We start from the raw sequence: 7,180 nt of genomic DNA on the forward strand, positions 1-7,180 counted from the left end.
AATATATAATATATAATATATAATATAATATATATAATATATAATATATAATATATAATATATAATATATAATATAATATATATAATATATAATATATAATATATAATATATAATATATAATATAATATATAATGTATTATATATAATATAATATATATTATATATTATATATTATATATTATATATTATATATTATATATATATATTGTATATATTATATATATTTTTTCGTGTATATATATACCTATATATATATATATAGGTATATATACATATAAACATATACATACATATATATATACATACATATATATATATATATATACGCGGAAAAATGTGTGCGCATTTTTTTCCGCGTATTTATTTATTTAAATGACCCCCGCGTGTCTGCCTACTGCTTTGAATGTATATTCGGACCTGAACGGCGGGCATCGAGGCGGGTCTGTGATATTTCTGATAAACCCCGGCTGCCATTTAAAGCCTCATTAGTTATGTTTAACCTCTGAATCACCGGCCAGCGTGGCTGGAAATGAACTTGGCGGTGCGGGGTGGCTGCGGGAGGGGGGGTGGGTGAGGATGCGCCTGCGCCTGTGCCCAAATTCCCGCTGTCCCCTCCCGTCCCCCATCGAGCCCCAGCCGGAGGAGCAGAGACAATAGTGCGGGGTCTCCATCTCCGCCGTCCTCCCAAGCGGTTTTTGCAGGAAAATCCTTGATTTTTCGTTTCCCTACCTCTCCCCCCCGTCTCCACGATGTGCGAAGACAGCCGAGATCCGGCTCCCTCCTCCTCTCCCCCGTTTTTTAATTTTTTTTTATTTTTTTCTGGGCAGTTTTGGAGGGATCCGGCATCATCTTCCAGGCTGATCTCTCCTCCCTCCCCCAGCACGGTGTTGGGGAGCAGAAGATTCCGCAGGGATTTTCCCAGCCCTATGATGAGGAAAAAACACCCCCCGAGTGATTTCAGCCGTATTCTCCTTTTTTTTTTTTTTTTTTTTTTTTTCTTGTCCCACACCCTGCAAGGATTTATGCCCGGCTCGTCCACACGGCTCAGTCCAAACCACACAAGCCTCGTGGCTTAAAATCCTCTTTTTCGAAGCCTTTCCTTAGCAAAAGGCACATTTCTAGTCGATGGTAGATGGGCTCATCCCTCCTCCCCCCGCCGCTGGGGTACCCGAGCTGTTTCCATCGGTGCTTGGCGCTGGGAAGGTTCCCTTCGTGCCTCTAATGAGCTTTAAGTTATTACCTTAATTGAATGTGTTTTCTAAAGATAGAATTGGGAGGCGATCGCGTTACCTTTCACCTCACAGAGAGTCACTCTAGAAGCAGCGATAGCGAACTCCCAACGTCAGCAGAAAAACCCAACAGTATCCCTCCAGGACCAGGAGGGTGTGTATATACATATATAGTTATTTTTCCCCCTAGGTGACCAATTTTCTCCCCACTTTCCGCAGGATGGGCCCGGGGGGGGTCTCGGCCGGGTACCTCGGAGCGGGGCTGGGCAGAGCAGATCTGCATCCCCCCAGGGCCGTTCTGTATCCCCCATAGGGGCTCTGTATCCCCCAGGACTGTTGTGCATCCCCCAGGGCGGTTCTGCATCCCCCAGGGCGCTTCTGCATCCCCCAGGGCAGTTCTGCATCCCCCCAGTGCAGTTCTGTATCCCCCAGTGCAGTTCTGCATCCCCCAGTGCAGTTCTGCATCCCCCAGGGCAGTTCTGCATCCCCCAGTGCGGTTCTGCATCCCCCTAGGGCTGTTCTGCATCCCCCCAGTGCAGTTCTGCATCCCCCCAGTGCAGTTCTGTATCCCCCCAGGGCAGCTCTGCATCCCCCAGGGCGCTTCTGCATCCCCCTAGAGCTGTTCTGCATCCCCCCAGTGCAGTTCTGCATCCCCCAGGGTGGTTCTGCATCCCCCCAGCACCACCGGGACCCCGACTCCTGGGGCCTGGGATCTGTTTCACGCACCTGGTTTAGCCCTGGGAATAAAGCTTTATCCCGGGTTTATTCCCGAGGAAGCATCTTCACCCCAAGGGATGTTCTTCCCCCTCCCCACTTCTCCCGCTCGGAGGTGCTGCCCATCCCGGTGGGTGAGAGGGGCCATTCCCGGACGTGTTTTCCGTGGATAATCCCCCTCCCGCCTCCCCCAGGCTGGTCCTGCGGGTCTCGTCTGGTTTTGGCTGCAGGACACCCACCCACCCACCCACCCCGAAATGAGCACCCAGCCCTAGCGAATAGAAATATCATCACCGAAACCTGGGGAAGTTTTCTTGTAAGCGAATCGAGGATCGAGGCCAGCGGGGGAGAGCATTGGGGTTTGGGGGAGTCCCATGAGTGGGGGGCTAAATATGGAAAATCAGAGCCCCCCGTCGGTTCCTCCGTCCTGAAGATCTGGGGCATCCTCTGGAGCCTTCGGCACGGCAACAGCCCGGCTGCCCGGCTTCTGCTGCCCCTACAGCGCTTTAGGGGGGTGTTCATCTTCCCTCCACCCCCAGGGCTCCGAAAGCCCCGGGGCTCCAAAAGCCCCAGGTGTTCCCGGGAAAGGCGGCTGAGGAGCGGCCAGGGGGCTGCACATCCCCCGGCCCGTCCCTTTCGCTCCACATCGACCCTGGGTCCAACCCGTGCGAGTCTGAGGGGACACACAGGGGGACACCCAGGACCCCCAGGGCTGGGGCTGACCCCTGCGAGCTCCCTGAAAAGGTGCTGAGCCTTCCTCGTCCCGAGGAGGAGTGGGACAGAGGGGGAACAACCCGCGTCCCAGCCCGTTCTCGAAGCGCCAGGGGATGCGTGCCCATTATTATTATTATGATTATTAATTTTTCTATCTGTATAGTGAAGCCTTAAACAGATACATATTCAAAATAAAATTAAAAAAAAAAATTTGAGAGAATGGGGTCATTAAAAATCCCCCGGGGAGGAGAAGGGGGCACGGAGGAGAAGAACCAGCCCCTTGTCGCCAATGTCACCGCTTTTCCTCGAAAGCTCTCGATGCAGCGGAGCGAGCCCCGGCGTTATTTGTATGATCATACGCTTAATTACATTTCCCCCCCTGTTGCCGGCGTTGCCGGCGCTGACAGCAGCTCCCGGGACGGGTTACATCACGCTCGCACCGCTGTACCTGGCGGGTCCCCCTGGCCCTGCCCCTGTCCCCCACCCCCGCTCCCCGCCCCGCCGATGGGTGTGTGAAGAAATGGCCCATCATATTCCTCTCACTCCTGCTCTGCCCTTTCCCAACCCGGAAGAGCTCTGATCTTCAGCCCAGCCCGGAGGAGGAGGAGGAGGAGGAGGAGGGCAAGGGTGGGCGTTCGGAGGATGCGGCTCCCCCAGGTTTTCCCCCTCGGTGAGAGCTTGCGACATGCCAGCAGCGGCTCCGCTCCTCCCGCACTCCTGCTCTGAGCGCTCCAGCGGAACCGGACAAAACCAAAAGCGTCTGCCCAGGTCAGTGAACGCCGATTTGTGTGTCCCTCCGTCCCACCCTCCTCCTTTTTTATTTCTAATTATTTTTCCTTTTTTAATTTTTTTTTTTTTATTTTTTTAATCCATCCTCCTTTTACTCCTTCTCCACGTGGAGGGCGTTAGGACGGGGAGCTCGGCTCCAAGGATTTGAAACTCAGCCCCGACCCTCCTTTATTGCTTGGGGTGGACGGAGGGGAGAGCCGAGTTTTCTCGGTGACCTTGGGGAGATCCCCCTGCTCCGTGAGGGAGCGATTTTTGGGAAGCTGGGGAGAAGAATTTTTTTACCTGCGTGTGTTGGGGGCAAAGGAGCGAGGCTGGGCTGGCAGGGGCTGGGAGGTGAGACACGGCACTGACATAGCTGGGGTGAGAAATATTAATCTCAGGATGGAAATGGATTTATATTTGAGGGATATGCGGGGCCTTTCTGTGCCTGGCTTTGTACCTATGTGCATACAAATATATATATATATATATTTGTGTATATTTATATTGTATATCTGGACCCACATACTCTGTGTATCACTCTGTGCACAGCGATTTTAGTGCAGGCAGGCTCGTGTCGATGGCTGCGGTTTTGTGCTCTTCTCACAAATAATTCCCATTCAATTTTATTCTGTTAGGTTGATATGGGCTGCATAATATAAAATATACCCTGTATGTGTAGTACTTTATGTCTTCGGGTTAAAAATATCTGTATATCACGCATAACAAGAATGCTTCTAACAGAATGCACTTAGGGCGATTTTACGCAGGCATTTCTCATATTTTTACCTTAGAAAGGCAAAGCAGAGCTACCCTAGAGGTGTGTGGTTGAGGCAGGGAGATGGCTCCGCTCCGGGGCCGGGCACGCTCCTTCCTCCCTGCTCCGGGTCCCGCTGAGGGCATTTGCGGGCCGGGCCGGGCCGAGCCGGGCCGGGCTGGGCCGTCCTGGGCTCCGGCAGGACTGGGGGCCGAAGGCAGCGAGGAGATTTTCCTCATTCAGCCTCTCTCCTCCTTCCCCGCCTTGTAGGAGTATTTTTCACCCTCCAAACCGTGCGGAGGATGTTTCTGGAGGGAGCAGAGGGAATGGCTTGTGCTGTCAAAAAATCCACATTGTCTGTCATCGAGCGTTTTGAGCGCAGAAAGGGGAGAAAATCAATCAATCTATCTATCTATCTATCTATCTATCTATCTATCTATCTATCTATCTATCTATCTATCTATCTATCTATCTATCCATCCATCCATCCATCCATCCATCCATCCATCCATCCACTCGGCTCCTCTTACCTTCGCGTGTCCGTACACAGGCAGCGGGCTCCGGGTGACGGATTTTAATGAAAGCGGATAATTAATAACCACCGGCCCTGCTTGTTTTCTCCATTATTTATGGGCCGCAGGTGCGGAGCGGGGGAGCCGGGACCTGTCGGTGCCGCGGGCGGACACCGCTCCCACCTGCCCGGGGTGCGGGACAGACACCCCCGGACGGACAGGGGGACACGGAGGGTCCGGGAAAGGAGAAACGAGCTCTCGGGAAGGAAGGAGGGCAGAGGGAAGCTTTACCCCCACCCCGCCGCGGCATTTTGCTCCCGGCTGGGGCGAAGCGCTTCCTTCTCCCGGGGATGCGAATTTCTTTTTACAGAGCCCAGGGACGCGTTTTAATTTCGCTGGGGAAAATAAAGCGAGGAGGTTTTTCTCGGCAGGGGCAGGTAGGGAGAGGGATGCAGAGGAAGGGGAGAACATTTTGGGGGGCTGCTCTGGTCCCCCGGGATGCGGAGGCATCGCCCTGTGCTCGGATGGGGGCAGGACAGCATCTCAGCCTGCCTGTGCTCCTCGGGGGAGTTTGGGGTGCGGTAACCCCGTCTTTAGGGCGAAAAGAAACCTTGTGTGTTCTGACAGCCTCGGTACAATTTGAATTTTGGAGGTTCTGACGGTGAACGGGAGTCCAGCATTCGCGGAGTTGTCGCCGTGCGGGGTCACAGCGCTGGGGGCGGTGGGCACGGGGGGTTTGTTATGGGGGTTTATTTTTGGGGTTTGTTTTGGGGGATTTGTTTTTGATGTTTGTTTTGAGGATTTGTTTTTTTTTGGGGTGCAGGGACTGCTCTAAACTGACAGCAGCCGGCCGCTTGCCGGAGGAAATCGCTCCGGTTTTAATCCGGGGAAATGCCCCTGATTCTCACCGAGGAGCTGCTGTTCATTCTGCCGCCTCCTCTCACGCCGGCCGCAGGGAGATTTGTGGGGTTTTTTTTTCCTTTATCTAAGTCCCGGGGTAATTTGTGCTTTCGAGTAAAAAAAAAGAAAAAAATGGAAAGGGAAGGAAAAAAAATAGACAGAAGGAATCCTTAAAAACGTCGGCAGCAGCTTCACTTTCTCTGCGGACTGCGAGGGAAAATGCTCTTGCCGGGTTTAAAGCCCCCAAGATGCTTCAATCTATGGTTCGAAACGGTCCTGGGAGATAAAGCAAAATCGAGAACCCTAAACAAACCGGCTCCCCCGATTCCCTTATCTTAATATGTATTTTTCATTTTTTTTTTCCTCCATTGAGCACTTTAACCTCGCCGTAATTTGGAGCGTCTCTTCGGGCGATTTGCTGGCTTTTTTTCCCCCTTATTTTTTAATTTGTGGCGTCGAAGCCTTTCGGGATCGCTGCAGGGATAGCAGGGCATCCCCTCCAGGGTGGGGAGAGGGGGCAGAAGGGGAGAGCGGGGTAAAATGGGGAGGTAAAATGGAATAAAAGAGAGTAGGAGAGACCCCCTTGCCAAAGCGCACTTTTGCTGTCTGGGGAAGGAAAGGGCGCGGGGAAAGGGCTGAAGGGACTCACCGGGCTGGGCTCGGGGCTGCCGCTGTCGGGGGAGGCTGCGGCTCCTGCGGCCGGAGCGGGACGAGTCCCCCTCCCCTCGTCCCCTCGTCCCCTCTCCCGGCTCCTCTCCGCGCCCTCCGGGGAATGTCAGGGGGGAGAGGTCGCCCCTGGGACTTGCGGAGCCGGTTTTTGATCTTTCTCAGACCTTTTTTTTTTTAATTTTTTTTTTTTTTCTCCTTACTCCTGCAGTGTCCCGGGGCAGTCGCCCTTCTCTCGGCTTCAAAGAGCGGCGGGAGGAGGGAAAAAAAAAAAAAAAAAAAAAAGTCCCAGTTTCTCTCCTCCCAGTTTTAATTCTTCGAATTTCTTTTTTACGGCAGAGCAGGGTTTTCCCCCGTCTCTTCCCACCCCTCCATCAAATAGCATCATTTGTGCTAAAAAAAAAAAAAAAAAAAAAATAGAAGTGTGTGCGCGTCTGCGGTGGGTGGTGGTGCACGAAAGGAGAAAAAATTGGACCCGGTGTAATCAGCCGATGATTTGTTCTCTCTTTGAATTTGCATGGCTCGGCACTTCTTTGTGTGCGTGTTTATATTTCCTCCCGATCTTCACGGAGGGGAGATAACTGAATTATTAGAAAAGAACGGAAATACGTATGTGTATTAAAAAAAAAAATAGAAAGAGCGAGAGAGATAAAAAAAAGAAAAACCACCCATGTGGCTGGTTTCGAAGTGGAAGGGAAGACTCATGTAGGATGGGAAAGGGGAGAGGCAGAAATGCCAGTCTCCCTTTCTCTTTGACTATTATTATTATTTTTACATAATTATTAATAATAATTTGCCGCTCCTAGCTGGCCGGACGCTGCTAATACCGTTTAAACGATAAAGAGGGGGATGGCCCTGGGGAAGTGGATCGTAATTCCTGCCTAATTCACGAAGGGAGGGAAATTAAAAAAAAAAAAAA

At 51.7% G+C, this 7,180-nt stretch overlaps 1 protein-coding gene across 2 annotated transcripts in view; it reads left to right on the plus strand.

Annotated features, from left to right (window-relative positions):
* The first annotated feature begins 3,279 nt into the window (after window positions 1-3,279).
* The window catches only part of GATA3 (GATA binding protein 3), a 29,010-nt gene continuing 25,109 nt past the window's right edge, over window positions 3,280-7,180 (plus strand). For both annotated transcript variants that reach the window (XM_063153699.1, XM_063153702.1), the window contains exon 1: window positions 3,280-3,426. The gene's annotated coding sequence lies outside the window, so the exon portion shown is untranslated. The remainder of the gene's footprint in view (window positions 3,427-7,180) is intronic.

The sequence above is a fragment of the Melospiza melodia genome, chromosome 4 (genome assembly GCF_035770615.1).
Source record: "Melospiza melodia melodia isolate bMelMel2 chromosome 4, bMelMel2.pri, whole genome shotgun sequence".
NCBI classification, from domain to species: domain Eukaryota; kingdom Metazoa; phylum Chordata; class Aves; order Passeriformes; family Passerellidae; genus Melospiza; species Melospiza melodia.